At 43.0% G+C, this 19199-nt stretch overlaps 1 protein-coding gene across 2 annotated transcripts in view; it reads right to left on the bottom strand.

The window, feature by feature from the left end:
* Ppm1a (protein phosphatase, Mg2+/Mn2+ dependent 1A) overlaps positions 1-9500 on the bottom strand; it is a 34970-nt gene extending 25470 nt beyond the window's left edge. The window contains exon 1 of one of the 2 annotated variants that reach the window (XM_021202144.1): positions 9080-9500. The gene's annotated coding sequence lies outside the window, so the exon portion shown is untranslated. The remainder of the gene's footprint in view (positions 1-9079) is intronic. The other variant, XM_029540638.1, reaches the window with a different exon arrangement.
* Positions 9501-19199: the final 9699 nt, after the last annotated feature.

Here is a 19199-nt window from a genome sequence, read left to right as displayed (position 1 = left end):
AAAAAAAAAAAAAAAAAAAAAAAAGGAAGCAGCACTAAGAATTCAAAGCTGGTAATCAATTATGTTATTCTTTGAAACAGAATATATACTTCATACACATTCACTAAAATAATTAAAATATACATAGCAAGGGTCTGCTAGAGACACTCATATGATAGATAAATGAACCAGTCTAAATTTAAACTGAAGTGCACATGACCTATACTTTCTCATAGTCTGACATATTTCTGGCTCACATTTAATTTGTTGTCATGTGATCAGAAACCAAAAGAGAATGAAATGATTAAATAGGCACACACTGAGGAACTATTTCCAGTAAGTGAAGCAAGGCCCCAATTTCCAAGGACTTTCTTTTGTACTATAGCCCCAGAATTGTGTGTCTGTGTGTGCGCACACACATATATGTAACTCTGCCTGGTGAAAAGTTCTAAAGGAAACTTAAGTAGATGATATGTTTTTCGCATGCTTTATATACTGCCATATTAGATTCCAACTCACTACAAGAGTCACACTCTGGATACAATAGAACTAAAGTCATGCCTTTTGTATACTAAAGACTAAAATGTCAGTACCACCACTAGACTTTCAACAACAGCAACAGAAGTACAATCAGTAGAGCTAGCCCTGGTGGAGAAAGTACAGCCGACCAACCCCAAGGGTAACACCATGGGAGAGCTGACTAAACCACTCATCTGCATGGGTGCAGGGGTGGTGCCCTCCCCAAATGCTCCTTACAATGGTGGTATTTGAGAGAGCTGACCCTGTACCTCGCCTGGGCAACAACAGTAGAGCTAACACTTCTTATGAAGATGCAGATGAGCCCAGGGTGTGAGCATGGGAGAGCTGGCCCACCTCACAGGCTGCAACACTTGGAAGAGTGGGCCTCGTGCCTTGACTAGGCAGCACAGTGGAGCTAGTTCTGGATGTGTGCGTATGGGGGAGCCGACTGAGGTCATGAGCACAGGAGTTGACTCTGCCTGCTGCTGATTATATAGCATTAGGTGGCCTAGCTAGAGTAGTACTGGAGAGCTAACCCTGTTGGTGTAGATAAGGGACAGCAGGTGTGCCAATCGGCTCAGTTGCCACCTGGGCCCAGACCCAGGGCTCTGAGTTGGCCCATCCCAACATCCGTATCACCTGTGAATGGTTGGGATGTGTGAAAGGGCCAGTTCTGCTTCCTAAAGCTGCAGGAACTCCATGACATAGGGCAGCAAAGAATGATCTGGAGGCGTCTAGGTGAGGGTACACCATGGATGGTGTTACAGAAGCCAGAGATCTAAGTCAGACCAAACACTCACTGTGATGAACATGTTGCACATTGGGGGACACACTGTGACATACTACAACTTCCACAATGAAATGTTCTCTATACTTTGTTTGTTTGTGTTTTAACTTTGGGTGGAGGTTGCAAGGATGAAAGGCAGATATGAGGAGACAGGGAGAAGAACTCCCTGGGGTATATGATGTGATGACACTCTCAAAGAATCAACAAAGAGTTTGGGGAAAAAAAGGAAAAAGAAAGGCACTGATTTGCACTTAGAATTACTTTCAAAAGTCCCAGAACATGCATTTGGCTTTATCAGCTGTAAAGCTGTCTCAATTTTCTCATTTGTTAGGATATAACTAATAATGCTATCTGATAGGAATGTTGCAAAGCTTTGAAGATAATTTAAATATTTTCAGGTAATAGTACCTGTTATATAAAATGCTTGTTGTTACTAGTCAACGTCAAGGTCAGAAAAGTAAGAGGCACATAAAGATCAAATTCATGGCTCTGACCTCATTAGCATTATAGTCCAAGAATTGAAGTCACTAGATACAAGAAATTATCCACTTAAAATCTAGTAACAGAATATTAACTTATTTTCTAAATACTAGAAATAGCTTAAGTATTTTGGGATCAGCTATAAAGTCTGTCTTAGAGGTCTATATGAACAGACTAGAGAGATGTTAGCAGTCTGGTTCAGATTAAATTTGTTGATAACTCTTCTTTAATTAATGCACTGTCAAATTCCTGTGACTACATAATTCCCCTATGATGACAAGAATAACTATGAACTGATAATATTTGCAATGTCAGCTACTCTGAAAAGAAATGTGATTGATTATAAATATCCTATTAACCCTCAAAGCCAAAAGATAAAAAGTCAGCGTGGAGCCCACAATGAGCCAACCTAAGCTCCACACCAACGGCAGACTCTTGTTCTATTTCAGATGTATATAACCTTCACACTTACACAGCAAACGTCTGCTATCCCACAGCAATTAACGCCCACTGCCAGGTACAGTGTGCTTACCCATTCCCAAGTATCTGCACATTTACTATCCATAAGCACTGTGGTAGGCCTCAGCAAATAGTTGCTGTACTTCCCCTTTCAGAATTAGGCATAATTAGCATACATACCTAGAACTAAAATACATGATTTCAAATCATAAAAATGCAGGTATGCTACTGAAAATGAGCTTTGATTTAAAGGGAGAAGCAGCAGCTAGGGCAAACTCCAGACCGCAGTGTGAGAAAGACCCTGAGGGGAGGGCACACTTTGACTGAGGCAGAAGATGCCTGCATCTAGGCACAGAAGGGGCAAAGGGGAGAATTTTCTATTTACAGAATGGATTAATGGTGGTGTAGGGTTAATGGGAGACTGTGTAGAGTGCTGGTACTGCTCTCTGTAGAGGTAGTAAGCTGTAAACAACCCACAACAAGCACGAAGCTTAATGTCCGTTACGAAGGCAAGTTTTTAAAACAGTAGGATAATGTGGTTTCTTTACTCTTCTTTTCTAACCATGAAATTTAACTCTACAAAACACCAGGTCAACTCTCCCCTACTCCCTGGCTCCTCTCACCTTTGCTCTATTACTGCTCTTCTTTATCACCAAGTTTATCATCTACTATTGCCTAATCACCAACTCCAAAGCCAGGCGTGACCCTTCCAACTCCAGAAAGCCAAGTAAATGTTCATACTTAATATTTTTCTTCCTTGACTTTCATTCTGTGCATATGCCAATTCTATATCCCAAGTCTTTACCTGTTCTCAATCTTTTACTCACAGTTGGTCAATATTACCCCCCATGTATTTACATATATGAATACACTGTAGCTGTCTCCAGACGCACCAGAAGAGGGCATCAGATCCCATTATAGATGGTTGTGAGCCACCATGTGGTTGCTGGGAATTGAACTCAGGACCTTTGGAAGAGCGGTCAGTACTCTTAACCTGAGCCATCTCTCCAGCACACCCCAAACCCCCAAGTCTCTTAAGATCCCATAAACTTAGTAACAATAGCTACCATTTATTTGGTACTTTCTTTTTGATGGAAAACATGGCCCGCCCCTCTTTTTGAGACAATGTCTTGCTATGTATGTAGCCTTGGCAGGCCTTGAGCTCCCTATATAGACCAAGTTGGCATGAAACTCAAGAGATTACACCACATGCTGGTGTGGGCCACCATGCCCAATACAAGTCTTGATTTTTCTACCAAATCTTTAAGACAAGCACATAAGAGACATTTCCATGTGACAGATAAGGAAAACTGAGAAATCAAGTAAATTAGCCAAGAACACCTACTATATATAGGAAAGTAGGGACTGAGTTCTAGCTTTTGAGGGAATATTTGTGTTATACTTCTTTATGGATCCTTCTCTGAGGCTGAATTGGTCTCATCTACTCAGGTCCTCAGGTTCTACACTAAGGCCCTCAACCATTTACGAATATAAACTCTACTCCTCAATCTCAATGGTGGTTAGCGAAGACAAATTTTTTTTGCTTTAACTTCTAAAGCCCTAGAAATGGGGAAAAAAAGCATCATCACAATCCTTTTTGAAGGGATTCTAGTATATTCCTTTAATACACAAGGAAAATCTTGAATATTGTATGGATGCATCACCTGCCAATTAAAAAGCCTATGACCTATAGCTTAGTCAGGTGCTCGAGATCGACCTGAGAAGCTGTAAAAAGATGGAAGGCATGGTACCTGAGCATAGGTAATCAGCCACGTGACAGAAGGCAGGTTAAAATAAATGGGATATTTTAGTAATGATCTAGCCTGAGCAGAACCTAGCTATATGGCCAAGGTATCTGCAAATAGATTTTGAGTCTGGGTTTTATTTCTAGGAGCATGGGTCTGGAAGGCAGAACCTCTACAGATCCTTGCAGATGAAGACAACTATGTACTTTCAGGCACGCATTTCGACTCCAGAAAGCTACATTTCAGAAATGCTAACAGTGAGCTTTTAAAATTCTGGTTCCAGGAACAAGGCTCTTTTAATTGAAAGAATCCACTCAGGACCTTTTAAAGACTATTTTTAAATCTATTGACATGATTCTGCAATGTCATTTAGGTTCACTAAGCCCATATATAGTTATCCAATCAATGGCTGCTAACAAGGGACCGGTGCATGACCCCATGTGTGTCTCATTTAAAATAGTGTAGTTGCTGTATGTAACCTATCCCCACCCACTGTATACTTCAAATCACCTTTAGATCACTTTAATACCAAATATTAGAAACACTGTGGAAAATTAAACTATATGGTTTAGAGGATAAATACAAGAAAGTCTATAAATGTTTAGAAACACAGGCAATTTAAAAAAAAGTTTAACTCAAGGTTGATTGAAGCAAGAGGTGGAAAACTAATTGTCAAGAGAAAGGATCATCAAGTATTTCAGAAGGCTGTTGTGAAAAAAATTAAAGCTTTACACAAATAGTCAATAAAGTAAAGGGGCTTTTTGATTTTTCAAGACAAGGTTTCTCTATGTAGCCTTGTCTGTCCTGGAACAGTATAGACAAGGCTGGCCTTGAACTAATAGAGATCTGCCTGTAAAGGCATGCACCACCACTGCTGGGTAAGTGTAATTTTTATTACTTCCTTTTTTTATCCCGAAGATAAATAAAATAATTTGTGTCATGTTTTTCAAATCATTATCTGTCACAAAAACTAATTTTAATTCAGATCCTAAATATTAATACCAAATACACTTGAGTCAATGGGTTGCAAATAAAAACATTAATGATTATGAAAACTGAGTTCCCACCATATCACTCACTCAGTGCTTAAAATATTGATATTAAGAACACAGTATCTACTTTTTTATTTTGTATGTATGTGTGTATGTATGTATTTTCCTACATGTGTATCTACATAGCACAGCTTGTGGAGATCAAAAGGCATCAGATTTCCTGGAACTGGAGGAACTGATGGTTATGAGGCACCATATGGGTGCTGGAAATCAAATCTCAGGTCTTTACTGGAAAAAAAAAAAAAAAACCAGCAAATATTCTCAACCAGGGACATCTCTCTAGCCCTACAGTGCAACTTTTTCAACATATATAAATTTGCACTTCTTAGTTTCTTATAACATTTGTCAAGTCATGGGCTGGAGAGATAGCTCAGCAGTTAAGAGCATCGACTGCTCACTCTTCTAGGTCAAGAGTTCAATTCCCAGCAACCACAAGGTGGCTCACATCCATCTGTAATGGGATTTGATGCCCTCTTCTGGTGTGTCTGAGGACAGCTACAGTGTGCTTATATACATAAAATAAATATTTTTTAAATTGATTATGTAAAAAAAGAGCTCATCACATTCAACGCTTTCTCTAGCTCTTCTTCCTTTGGTAGTATTCAGACAGGTAATATAAAGATTACAATCATTTTATATACATATATACACACATATATGTATATACATATTTTTTTCATTCATTCATTAATTCTGTAAACACATGATGAAGCAAAAAAGTGTTACTTATAGCTGAGTGTGGTGACATGTGCCTTCAATCCCAGCACTGGGAGACAAGCATCATCAGATGAATCTCTGTGAGTTTAAGGCCAGCCTGTCTACATAGTGAATAATACGTGATGATCCTTTCTCTTGACAATTAGTTTTCCACCTCTTGCTTCAATCAACCTTGAGTTAAACTTTTTTAAATTGCCTATGTTTCTAAACATTTATAGACTTTCTTGTATTTATTCTCTAAACCATATGTTTTTCAAGACAGGGTTTCTCTATGTAACCCTGGCTATCCTGGAACTCACTCTGTAGACCAGGCTGGTCTCAAACTCAGAAATCTGCCTGCCTCTGCCTCCCGAGTGCTGGGATAAAAGGCGTGTGCCACCACCGCCCGGCTACATAGTGAATTCTAAGCCAGCCAAGGCTATGTAGTAAGATCCTGTCTCAAAATAAATAAATAAAGATAATAATTTTAAGTGTCATAATATGCAGAACGAGAAACATTTGAAAGCATGAAGGAAGAAAAAGAATATATACAGTCAGCCTTTCTCTAACTATACATTAATCCAAGCTTCTTAAACGAGAATGGTTAATAACATGCCAAAAAATACATACATTCTTGCTAAAAACAGCAAAGTGACGCATGAGACCACTGAATTGTTAAGTATTTGTGTTATCTGAAGACAGGGCAAGCATGACAACACAGGAAATCTAACGGCCGCACAGTATGTACTGCTGCTCTCCTGAGGTCCATCCTGCCTATGTCACAGGGCCAAGGCTTATTTTATCTGTGTGTGTCAACTCCCCTTGAGCAGATTTTTGTTTAAGACTGTCTTTTGATTTGATTAAAGATGAAAAGCACTCAAGGGTATTACTCAGACAACAGATGATCATTTGAAAGGAACATCAAATATATATCAGAATTATTTTTGTATCAGTACAGACTAAGAACAGCAATATATTCTGTAGGTCATATAGTTAACAGCCAAGGTGGTGAGGTTTGAAAAAATTACAAAGATGCAGACATTTAGTAAGCACTTAACAATATTTACCAGGCAACAAAAGAGGTTGCTATACATTTTGGTAGGGAGGTGGGGAAGATGACACTAGGTAGTAGGTGAAATTCCAAACCAAAGTTTAAGTAAGACAAGATCAACAACACTTGGCTTGAACCAAAATACACACAGACACATGGACACATAGACACAAAGACGCTCACACAATGTATTCTTATAATGCCCATCATATCCAAGCACTGAGGATCCCAGCTTCTTCAAACATGCTGTCTCAGGTACACACTGTCTCCACAGATGTCCTGGGAGTTCTAGGCTTCCCAATGGCAAGAGAAAGATCAGTGAAGGCCACTACAGGAAGCTTCCCAAAAGCACAGCCACAAACTCAATACAACAGAGCCCAGAAAGAAAAGTAAACTTCAGAATGGTAAGACATCTAAGTAGCAGGAGTATCAGGCATGCATTTGTTAGAGATATGTGCAACAGTCACAGAAGAGCAAAAGAACAATAATAAATATATATGTGGTGATGTAATCTACCCCCTTGGCATTACTGATTCTGAAGCTCAAAGGGTTAAATGCCTTGTCCCTGGACACAGATATTTTCGAGCATGTTTCTGGCAGAACACTGTTCCTTACAACAGGTTATACTATAATTATGGTTGATCGCTTCAGCCCTTTATACTGAAATATAGTCATTCATTCCATGTGAAAATAGAAATACAAACCCTGCAAGAAGCAACTTGATGCTTCCAGTGGTGAATTTTACTATTTTTCAAACATATATTACAGCAACTAATGTAAAACGTTATTATCTTAGTATTTGATACCACCATCATAATTACTTCCCAGATGTAAAAGTGTTTAGTATTAATACAAATGTTTGAAGAAACTTACACATGTAGTTCATTATAATTTCAAGGTATTACTGCTGTAAACTACCAGGTTAAAAGCAGTCATCCCAACATAGCTGAATGTTTAATCAGATATATACAAGACAGACAAATGAGAATTTGGACTTGCACTATTCAAGAGGCCCTGAACTAAATCTATCCCCAGCAATGCAAAACAAACACAAAAAAATGCAGACCAGAACTGTAGCACTCACTGGGAAGATGACGTGCTTCGTGCTTCAAATTATTAAATGGTAAAGCAGACACATTAAGGCAATAAAGGCAGTATTGAAGATGTGAGTGTGTGGGTGTGTGCTCACTATCTTTCTGGTCCTGAGTTTCCTCATCTGTAACTACAGAAATAATCTTTGGCAAAGGTCCAGAATACAGAAAAGGTAAAAGTGTGAAAATGACGTATTCTGTCTGGTTAAAAGGAGGTGAGAACCAAGCACTATGGAGTGAACCCTCAGAAACCTAAAATCCTAAGGCCCAGAAAACAACCATTTAAGTTCTATGATTCTTCAGCGGGCTTCTCCTCCATCCAGAAGTAGTCATCTTTGAAATCTGAAAGCCCGGGTTTGAAAAGGTTTTGTTTTTTTTTCCCCCCTCAGAACCGTGGAAACCTACTAATTTCCATAACGTCAAAATCATTTATTCTTCTCAAACAATGCCAATCTCCTTATACTCTAACCGCGGTTAAAAATATACCAGGGGCATTATTCCAACTAGCAGGAAACTTGGGGTGGGGGCGCCAACATAGACTGCTTAGACTCTGACCTTTGTGGATTTCTAAGTATCGTGAGCTGTTTGAGTAAAGAGAAAAATACTTCGGATGGTGAAATTTGCAAAAGATCTAAAACTCCAGTTGGCAGAAGGCTCTCCACAGCCAGCTGTCTTTCAAGAGGATCCGAGTGTATTTACAACCTACAGGCAGAAGGGTGCCAAGCCTAAACTAAACTCTAACATAAAGAACTTTCCTCCAATATATCAGTCCAAAATGATGCAAAACCTGTAGTTTACTTTAATGGGTTTGCTCCAAGCCGGAATAATGAATGAAGTGGAGGCATCACTACTGAGTTGGGGGCCTCACTTTCAACCCAGCGGTTAAGTCTCGAAATCCGGGGGACTCACGGGCTAGTCTGCTTCAAGGGGAGACCCCGCTGCAGGCTCCCCGAAAGTTCCGCGGCCGCTGGTGTCCGCCCCGCCCGGCCGAGGGTCGCGCCCCCTCCCTGCCGCCGCACACACCCCGCCTCCGCCCCCGCCGCGCGTTAACCCCTCGCCGCCCAGCGCGGGCTCCGGGAGGAGGCCGCCCAGGGGGTGGAGTTGTCGCGTCTCCTCCCGGGATCGCCCGGGCAGACGCCCGGCTTGTTTACAGGCCCCAGGCCTGGCCGCCGCCGCACAGGCCCTCCGCCCGCTCGCCCTCGCCCTCGCGCCGCGCTTACCCGGAGCAGCCGCGGGCGGGCGGGTCCCTCGATCGGCCGGGGCGGCGGTGGCGACGGCGGCCGGGCACGGGGTCCCGCGACGGCGGCCGGGCCCGGGCGGAGGAGGGGAGGAGCCGGGCTGGGTCCGGGCCCCCGGCTCTCGGAGCCCTCGCGGCTCAGATCATCCGGGCGTCGGAGCGGGAGGCAGAGAGCGGGGCCCGCGGGAGGCGGAGGAGGCGCCGAGGACTCATCGCTTTCCGCCCCACCTGCCTGGGCCCCCCTCCCCCCGCCCCAGCCACCCGATCCCGAGCTGCGGACCCGGCCGGCGCGGAGACCACCGCGTTCGAGCTCCTGCGCGCGCTCCCGCCCCTAGCGCCGCCACCGCCGCCGCCTCTAGCGCGGCCCCGCGCACGCGCGCTCTCGACGGCGCTGCCCCTCGCCCTGCCCCGCCCCGCCCCGCGCCGCCGCTCCCCCCACCCCCGGCCCTGCAGCTGCGGCGCGGCCCAGGGGCTGGAGAGACCCGGATGTGGGAGGGCCGGAACTGCGGCTGGGGCGGGGGAGGGGCGGCGGTGACGTCACTGCCCTGCGCTGCTCCTCGACCCGCCGCCGTGGGGCCGCCGGCGCCGCGGGCCGATCCCGAGGGAGCCTGGACGTCCTGGGTGGGTGCGAGCCGGGCGCGCGGCCTTCGCGCTAGGGCGCGGAGGTTCCCCCCCTCCAGACCCTGCTGTCGTCGTCGTCCACACCCGACTCTTAGACCTGCCTACCGACGCCGGGCTGCAGGTGCGCTCTCGGTTAGCGCCTGGCGCAAGGGACTCAGCCTGTCCCTTCGTCCCCACGAGGCCCACACGGGTGCCGCGGCCATACCGCAGACGTGCGTGTGCAACCCGTTCACGCCTTGGGACACGTGCCTAGAGCTTCCCGCGGGTTGTCCCCCGAGTCGCTCCAGGGATTCCGAATTGTATTTATGTGCACGTTACAGGGTCACGTGATTCAGGCTCAACGGGCACTTCCAAAGACCTCCAATGTGGGGCAAATGGAACCGAGGGTTTTTCAAAATCTAGAGGACAGTCAGAAACGTGACAGCTGCTTTCACGAAGAGCTAGAGATGAGCGAAAGGTAATTGCGACTGCACGTGCAGGCAGCCACCAAAATCCAGTTTAGCTAGCTAGACCACAGAAAACCCGACCCACGCTGCTTGCCGACGCCGGGATAGAATGACAAACCCTAGGCAGCCAATGAATCAGAGCTGGGAAGCAGTACATCACCAGTATGAGTTCCGATTGGCTGGGGGTGCCTTCCCAGCTTTCCAGTCACCGGCTTAACCCTTACACCAAATTCGCAGGAATAGAAGTTTAAGAGAGATTCTGGTACAATACAAAGAAAAAGCATATATTCCGCTGAAATAGGCTAATGCTTTAAAAAAAAAAAAAAAAAACTAAAACTATTAGCCAAATTGAGTTCAGGCCAGTAAGAAGATGAATTTCAGTAAGGCCTTCCCCTTTTCTCTGGCGCTTAATGCAGTTTGCCACCCAGCTACTTTGTGTCTCTTACAAACCACTCCATTGTCTTGACTCTTGGATCAAATGCAACCTGCTTTTCGCTGGCTGCCATCCCGCAAACTATTTCTCTATTTTGGATGTCGTGGTAACCATTTCTGATACTTTCACCACGACTTCACTTTTACTACGCCTGACATCTAATGACAGGACCGCATGTGAGACTGCCAGTTCCCAGCAGACCGTATCTTCACTGCCCCCCCCCCCCAATCACTCAGTATCTTGGGAATACGATGAATATGTAACACCTCCCGGTATATAAAGTAAAAATAAAATTCACTATACAGTTCTTAATTCTTTTCTACACAAGTGCAGAAATTAAATTAGGTGCAAAATCTTTTAATGAAATGCTGTTTTATTGGGTTAATTATACAATACGTCGTTTAGCTTTTGTTAAGTGGGGATGCTGAGGATTAAAACCAGGTCAAGTCCTCAACCACTAAGCTCTGTCCTCAGCCCTGGTTAGGGTTTTTGTTATGTGCTTGGTGTGTTTTGTTTCGTTGTTTTTGAGACAAGGTCTCTATGTAGAGCTTGCTGGCCTCAAACATGCAGGGATCCTCCCAGTCTGCCTCTGGATTGCTGATAGTTCAAGCTTGTGCCACCATACATGACTCAGTTCTTAGTACCAGTAATACTTAAACAAGTTACTGTACAATGGGCATACAAAAGTCACGTTGTGACAGCACCATTTAGTACTGTGTGTGTGTGTGTGTGTGTGTGTGTGTGTGTGTGTGTGTGTGTGTGTACAGAGTCTTGGATTTCCCAGGCTGACCTTGAACTCTTGTGAAACAGGATTACTTTAACTGGTCCTCCTGCTTCCACATCCCTACCACCACACCTGTCTACAGTGCTCTTAAACAATACATTTTCTCGTTAAAGAGCTGAGTCATCTATGGCAGTATATATGATGGGAAATTGGGAGGTTTTTGTCTCGGTTCTTTTATGTTTACATTCCTGTAGTCTCTGTCCTATCTTTGTAAGAAAACCTGAGTAACAGTAGAGGTAGTTAAAAATACAATATGATATAGTATATAATATATAAAATATAATGAGATTTTTTTTTCAGTAATCTTTCCAGTACATCACAGACAATCAGTCTGCTGTGCCTCTGGACACCATTTGTAATGTGAATAAGGAAACTTGTGGGCCATAAGTTTAACATTTAAAAACTTGGAATTAGACATTGTCTCACTGAAGTTATTTATGATATTCCCTTCTATTATCAAATTTTTGGTGGTGGTATTGAGACAGGGTCTCAAAAAATAAATAAATGGCCAAGTAAAAGTCAAAGATGTGGCACGCCCAGTTCCTACAGGAAGTTCTTAGTTCCTACAGGAAGCCTTTTCTCAGTCCCATTCTTAAATTTAGACAAGAAGGCACAGCCAAGCCTTTATCTGTTGTGTTTGCTACTTCCAAGGTGTTAGTTCTTCCTTTATGACCAAACTCAAGTCACCAAAATTAAGTCTCTGAATTTCCACCACCTAGACACAATATGCACATATTACGTCAGAAACACAAAGCCCTGGCTGTCCTGAAACTCACACTTCCCTCAGCCTCCTGAGTGCTGGGATTGAAGATGCAACCACCATGAGGAAAGGGCTTTGGAAATACGAGGGATAACTGTTTTTCAGGTTTTAATTACAAGACTTTAATCCTCTAACCCATGTTGAAGTCTTCACAATAAATTTTGGTGAAATATCAATCAGTTTGATCATTTTTACATATCTAAAACCATCATATTCATATATATATATATATATATATAAAATTAGTTAACACAAAGGAAGTCAAAAGGTATAGTTTCAAAGTACTGAACTTACTGTGCTCCTGTTGCCTAGGACCTGAGAGACTTGAAGCAAGCTAAAGTTCAATACACTTACTAAATATGAACTATTAGAGGAGGCCAGTGCTGGCGCATGCCTTTAATCCCACCACTCAGGAGGCAGAGGCAGGCAGATCTCTGTTAGAGGCCGGCCTGGTCTACAGAGTGAGCTTCAGGATAGCCTGGGCTATACAGAGAAACCCTGTCTCAAAAAATAAAAACACCAAAACCCCCAAACTATTAATATATGAAATTAAAACCTAGTACACTCAATATTTCCTCCATTATTAAAGATGAACTATTATATACATTTAACTCAGTACTCTCTCCCTTTCCTCTACAATCCTGATTTTCAAAGAAAAAAGTGTGTGGGGTTACATTTCTTATTGCGTAACTATGATGGATGCATCCAGAGGCTCAGTCCTGAGATGGCCTAACCCAGGCCTCTCAAGGTGCTTCTCGAGCATGCTTATACATGATCCTCCAGGGTGCCTGAGAGCTCCTCCCGCAGCCAGCCAACATCCTTCCACAGCAAGCTGAGAACTACCCAAGCACAAAGCCAAGTAGGCCAGAGGTCCATCTCTCCTTTCCTCTGTCTGCTTCACTACCTGGTTTGGGCTTTTCTTCCTCCCATAGCCACTTCATGTGTCCTCTTGTCTGCTTTCGTCTTGACTCTCTTCTCCCTCTCTTCTGTACTCCTTTTATTTCCTTTTCCTCTCTTGTCCTCATTTTTCTCTTTCTTGATTTGAATAGTTTAATCCAAAATGTAGTTTCTGTTGCCCACTTTCTCCTGAACGTAAACATATGAGATAGCCCTAAACTGATTTCATTCAGGAATGGGGTACCCCACCCCATCCCCTCCCTCCCTCTCCCCCCTCACCATATCATGGTAATGAAAAACAGCTGTCTACAGGACTGTTAAAGAATGAGAATGATTAGAGACTCAATGCCCTGTGTGACATCACCACTGAGGTGGGGGTGGGGTGGGGTGGGGTGGGGTAGCCAGCCATCTTCTGCTGCCTCTGTGCCTCCTGGTCCCTGAGAAACACTTGAACTGTGAGCACTACCAGCCAAGTCCTGGTGAAAGGTTTCCCCTCAAGACCCTGCGTGTGGCCATGGCCTAACACTAGCTCTTACCAGATAAGTGCCTCTGTTTGACAGATAGTCATTGTGTGCCAGGCACTGGGCTGGATCCTGTGCTCAATGACATCAATAAGAAAGGTCCCTGCCCCCACAAACTGGCCTTATAATGAGGGACATTCACAAAGAGTAAATAAATAAAATGAGGTGCCATGGTGGAGGAGGTGACTTGAAAACATGTTAGAGTGAGAAGTTAGCTTAGTGAAGAATGGCGGAGGGGAGTAGTTAGGTAACTGAGTGCAGTGGATATGTATGTACATATATGTCGGTGTGCAGCCACATGCATGTGTGGAAGCTTGGTAGCACCTAGTGTCTGCCTCTATCCCCTGCCTCCTGTCTCCATTTCCCCCATACTAGGATTACAGGCACACCTGGCTTTTTAGAAGCATATGGGGAATCTGAAATCAGTGCCTCACACTTGCATAGCCAAGCACTTTACAGATTGAGCCATTTCCCCAGCCCTGGGGAACTAGTTTTAATCAGTTAATACTAGCAAAGTTTAAGGGGACTCCTTGAAAACAATTCACCTTGGTGTTTCTCATCTATTCCTGGCATTGTGCAAGATCTTGAACTAAACCACATCCTTGGAAGTGAATCGGCAACAGTTTTCATCCTCAACAATGACAGCTTGGTTGGAAAGGAGTGATGAAATAAATGACCATCACAATGAAGTCTTTTATCAGCACGGTCAGAGACCTACCTGTCAGCTTAATTCTGTCAAACTCTTGGAGTGAGCAGGCCATGGACTGTGGTACTCCTCCCTTACAGAAGAGAAAACCAATCTCCAGAGAGGTTAGCAATTAATCAGGGCCACAGAAAGCAATGACAAGGACCCAGGACTCTCTCTGGGTGGTGATCACCACTCTACATAACAGACACACAGCAACGAAGGAGGGCTAAACACACTGTCAGGCAGTGCTGTGCACAGCATTCTCAAGTTAAACTTAGAGAAGTTGAGAGCTGTTTGCTAAACAACCATTATTTAAAAATTAACTTAGGCCGGGCATGGTGGCGCATGCCTTTAATCCTAGCACTTGGGAGGCAGAGGCAGGTGAATTTCTGAGTTCGAGGCCAGCCTGGTCTACAGAGTGAGTTCCAGGACAGCCAGGGCTACACAGGGAAACCCTGTCTCAAAAAACAAAACAAAACAAAACAAAAAATTAGTATACAGTTAGGTCCATTTAAATGAAGATTACACATGATTAAAATGAATCACCTCCACATTACTTTAGTATTTTTAGTGTGATCTGTGTTTCTGAAGTAATTTGTGCATGTTGTGTCTAGGTGATGAAAATTCAGAGACTTAATTTTGGTGACTTCAGACTGTCCATAAAGGGACAACTAACACCTTGGAAAGAACACAACACATAAAGGATAAAGGCTTGGCTGTGACTTCTTGTCTGAATTTAAAAAGGGTTTCCTGCAGATCAAACTGGGTGTGTCACATCTTTAACCTTTATTTTTTTTTTTTTAAACAAAAACATCAAGTTCGGGGATGGTGAGATGGCTCAGTGGGTAAGAGCACCCGACTGCTCTTCCGAAGGTCCGGAGTTCAAATCCCAGCAACCACATGGTGGCTCATAACCATCCATAACAAGATCTGACTCCCTCTTCTGGAGTGTCTGAAGACAGCTACAGTGTACTTACATATAATAAATAAATAAATCTTTAAAAAAAATACTATTTAAAAAAAAAACAAAAAACATCGAGTTCAACCACAAAGCCCCTCATAACAGTAACAAATCAGTCAACACACAGGGCTGCACCTCTTGGAGAGCCACTATTTAGGCATAGGCCAGCACATCACGGGACCTGCATCCACTGTGCATACGCATCCCTTTACTAGTTCTTCAAACTTAAATAAATCATTTAAATCATTAACGTCTGTTTCCTCCTCCACAAATGCTTCCTTCCAAGCCAAAAGGGTTAAGAGAGATCTGATCAAGTGCTTTGGAAAATATGATTAACATTGTTGGCTGTACCCACTAGAAACAACTTCCTCCCTATTGGCAGCTTTTTCCTTCACCAGAGTTTGTATATGGATATATGATATCTCCTCCTTTGTATCTAGTGTCTTAAACCAGAATACAGTCATGCCTGCCTCTCCCCTCTGCCCACCCCGTCTCTCTCTTTGAAGGCAAGGTTTCTCTGTGTAGCACGGGTCACCCAGAAACTAGCTCCATAGACCAGATTGGCTTCAAGATCTGCCTGCATTTGCTTCCCTAATGCTGGATAAAAGGTGTGTACAACCACCACTACCTGACTTCTTATTTTATATTTTTGCCTATTTGCATGTCTGTACACTACAGAGTATGCCTACAGACTTGGTGCTTTTGAGGCCAGAAGTCACCTTTTAGTTTACAGTTGTGAGCCACATCTTGAGCCCTGGGACTAGAACCTTGGGGCTCTGGGAGAGCAGTCAGTTCTCTTAACCACTGAGCCATCTCTCCAGCCCTCCCTCAGTCATGACTCTCTTAAATGGAGATGCTTTGAGAACTGTTTGCATTCATCACTGTGTGAGTACTTTTGCAAACCTAACTGCCGAAGTTCAGTCACTCCATGCCTTGATTCGATACAGAGATGTAGGAACAAGACACATTGGAGGTTACTACCAGAATATCCTGGTAGTATTTCATAGCAAAGTTTTATATATATATATATATATATATATATATATATATATATATATATATATATATATATAAAAAAAAAAGAAAATTAAAGTAAACAAAACAATAACAATATCACCTTTTTCAGTTACTATATACTGCCCATGATTATATTGCTATACTTATTTTATATTGCTGACAGGACAGTAAGTTTATACCAGCATCACCTCAAACAGGAGTCATATGTGATACAAAGATGTCATCACAGCTATGATGTTGCTAGATGGTATGATATTTTTTTACCCTTTTATAATCCTTTTGTTGTTATTTTTGTTCTAGTATGTTGTGATGGTTTATATATGCTTGACCCAGGGATTGGCATTATTAGAAGGTGTGGCTGCGTTGGAGTGGGTGTGTCACTGTGGGTGGGAGCTTTAAGACCCCCATCCTAGATGCCTGGAAATCAGTATTCTGCTAGCAGCCTTCAGATGAAGATGTAGAACTCTTAGCTCCTCCTGCACCAGGCCTGCCTGGATGTTGCCATGCTCCCACCTTGTTGATAATGAACTGAACCTCTGAACCTGTAAGCCAGCCCCAATTAAATGTTGTCCTTATAAGAGTTGCCTTGGTCATGGTGTCTGTTCACAGCAGTAAAACCCTAAGACATTGTAAATGCATCTTTTATTCACCTGATATAATTGTTGACTTAGAAGCTTACTACTCAATGATCTCCTTCTAGCTCTTTCTGAACTCTGGCTGGGGGCAGGGAGGTTTAACTCAGATGTTCTGACCCGAATTTCTTTTCAAGCTTACTGTTTCAACCCAGTTTCTCTTGGCTTCTGACTAATTACCTCAAACTAACTCTGGCAATTTGTAATAATCTTCTGTCTCTTTCTTATTCTCTGACTTCAACTACCTCTACACAAGCTCCACAAACAAACTCAACTCCACTGCATTCAGCTGACCTCCACTGGATTGTCTGAACTGTATTGAACACTACTCATCAAACTGCTAGGGATTAAAGGTATGCACTAAGGACGTGTCTTATTCCAGCCAGATCATACTGTAATCCAGGGCATATCTGCACTCCAGCAGGATCAAATAGGTATAGAAGGTCTTTGGATGTGATCTCTTGCCAAAACAGCCATTTTGCTGGATTCTCTATACTTGGTGATGGTTTTGAGACACTGTTTCTCTGTGTAACCCTGGGTATCCTGGAACTCACTCTGTAGACCAGGCTAGTCTTGAACTCAGAGGCCTGCCTCTGCCTCCCAAGTGTTGGAATTAAAGGTTCCACCACCACTCAGTGTCCCCTTATAATCATACAGACAACACCGGACCTGTAGTCTGCCACTGAAGTATTGTTATAAATACTATATATCAATTTATAAATGCACTGATATGCCTCAAATGGGCAAAAACATGTGACTGAGCATTGATGTCTTAAGCCCTTGGAACAGCACAGTAAGACTAAGATGCTCAAGTCCTGAGCATCTACCTCATCCAGGAACTCTTTTGAATCCTAAAGGCATGGTCTAGTTGTATCATGACATGAAAGGGTAGGAAATACCAACTTGAGGTATAGATAGGGCCACTAAGATCTGAGAAATCTTGAGGTGATGAATCTGGAAAGCTTTGAAAAAAATAGTAACACGATGAAAGCATGCAATCTATAGCCATGCTGTGTTGTATGCTGTGTGTCTATGTCTGAGTCTGGATTTTCTAGGATAATGAACTCAGTAACAAAGGGAAGGGGAATGATAGGTAGTCTGTGACTCAAACTGCAAACCATTCAGCCTGCCTGCAATTGTAGGGATTAATCCTTAAGTAGGGATTAATCATTTAGTTAGTTAACTTTCAAACAACATCCCACTCTATAGCCCTGGCTTGCACTAGAGCACTATGTAGATTAGGTAGAATGGCCTTGAACTCAGATCTGCCTGCCTCTGCCTCTTGAGTGCTAAGATTAGAGATATATGTGTGCCACCATGCCTGGCTCAGGAAAGGGGATGTTTAATGCTTCTTACTGATAAGAGCCACTTTGGGTTTTGTACGAGGTTATGTGTAACTATGAGCACCCAAGTCCACACAGCAAGAGCACCAGCTCTTCTGTGGCATGTGGCAAGAGGTTGTGAAGTTAAGTCTGCACACCAGTTCCTTTACCTTTGGGGACAGTGCCATAGTCGGGTGGTCACTGATCTTATCTCTTCAATATCTGAAGAATTTTTGTTCACTGTAGCTTCACTTTAAATCTTTATCTTATTTTTATCCTATCAGAGATTTGTTTTTGTTTTTTAATTGTCTGATGAAATGGTAATTACAGAGCAAAGTCATTTAAAATTTAGAACCATTAAGTGCAGAGATGCACATTTTTCTCTTGAGGGACTTGAACAAATGCAACCTTTTGATGTATAAAGTCTCAGAATCACTACATTTTGCAGAGTATATTCAGAACCAAATACTGAGAATTTCCCGCTGGATGTTGTGGTGCAGGCCTTTAATCCCAGCTGTCTGGAGCTGAGGCAGGGGGATCTCATAGTTTGAGGGTAGCCTGGTCTACATAGTTTAGGGGTAGCCAGAGCTATATAGATAGGGAAACCCTGTTTCAAAAAAAAAAATCCAGAGAGGTATGTGTGTGTGGGGGGGGTAATCTTTTTCTTTTTTTGTTTTTTTTTTTTTCGAGACACAGTTTCTCTGTATAGCCCTGGCTGTCCTGGAACTCACTCTGTAGACCAGGCTGTCCTCAAACTCAGAGATCCACCTGCCTCTGCCTCCTGAGTGCTATCTATCTCCTTCTGCGCCACCAAGGCCCAGAAGGATCTCCTTTCAGTATAGGAAACAGAAAGAATTTGGCCTAAACCATGACATGCTTCATAATAGGCCCCTTTATGAGTGTGATCAAATTCAATTCTCATAACTTTGCCAAGAAATATATATATATATATACACAATGCATACTATATGTACATATGTATTTGTACATATGTACAAAAGAGAATGCCAGGAGAAAGCTT

Source organism: Mus pahari, chromosome 7 (genome assembly GCF_900095145.1).
Source record: "Mus pahari chromosome 7, PAHARI_EIJ_v1.1, whole genome shotgun sequence".
NCBI lineage: Eukaryota > Metazoa > Chordata > Mammalia > Rodentia > Muridae > Mus > Mus pahari.
The sequence above is the reverse complement of the archived record's forward strand: the minus strand, read 5'-3'. Positions and strand labels throughout refer to the sequence as shown.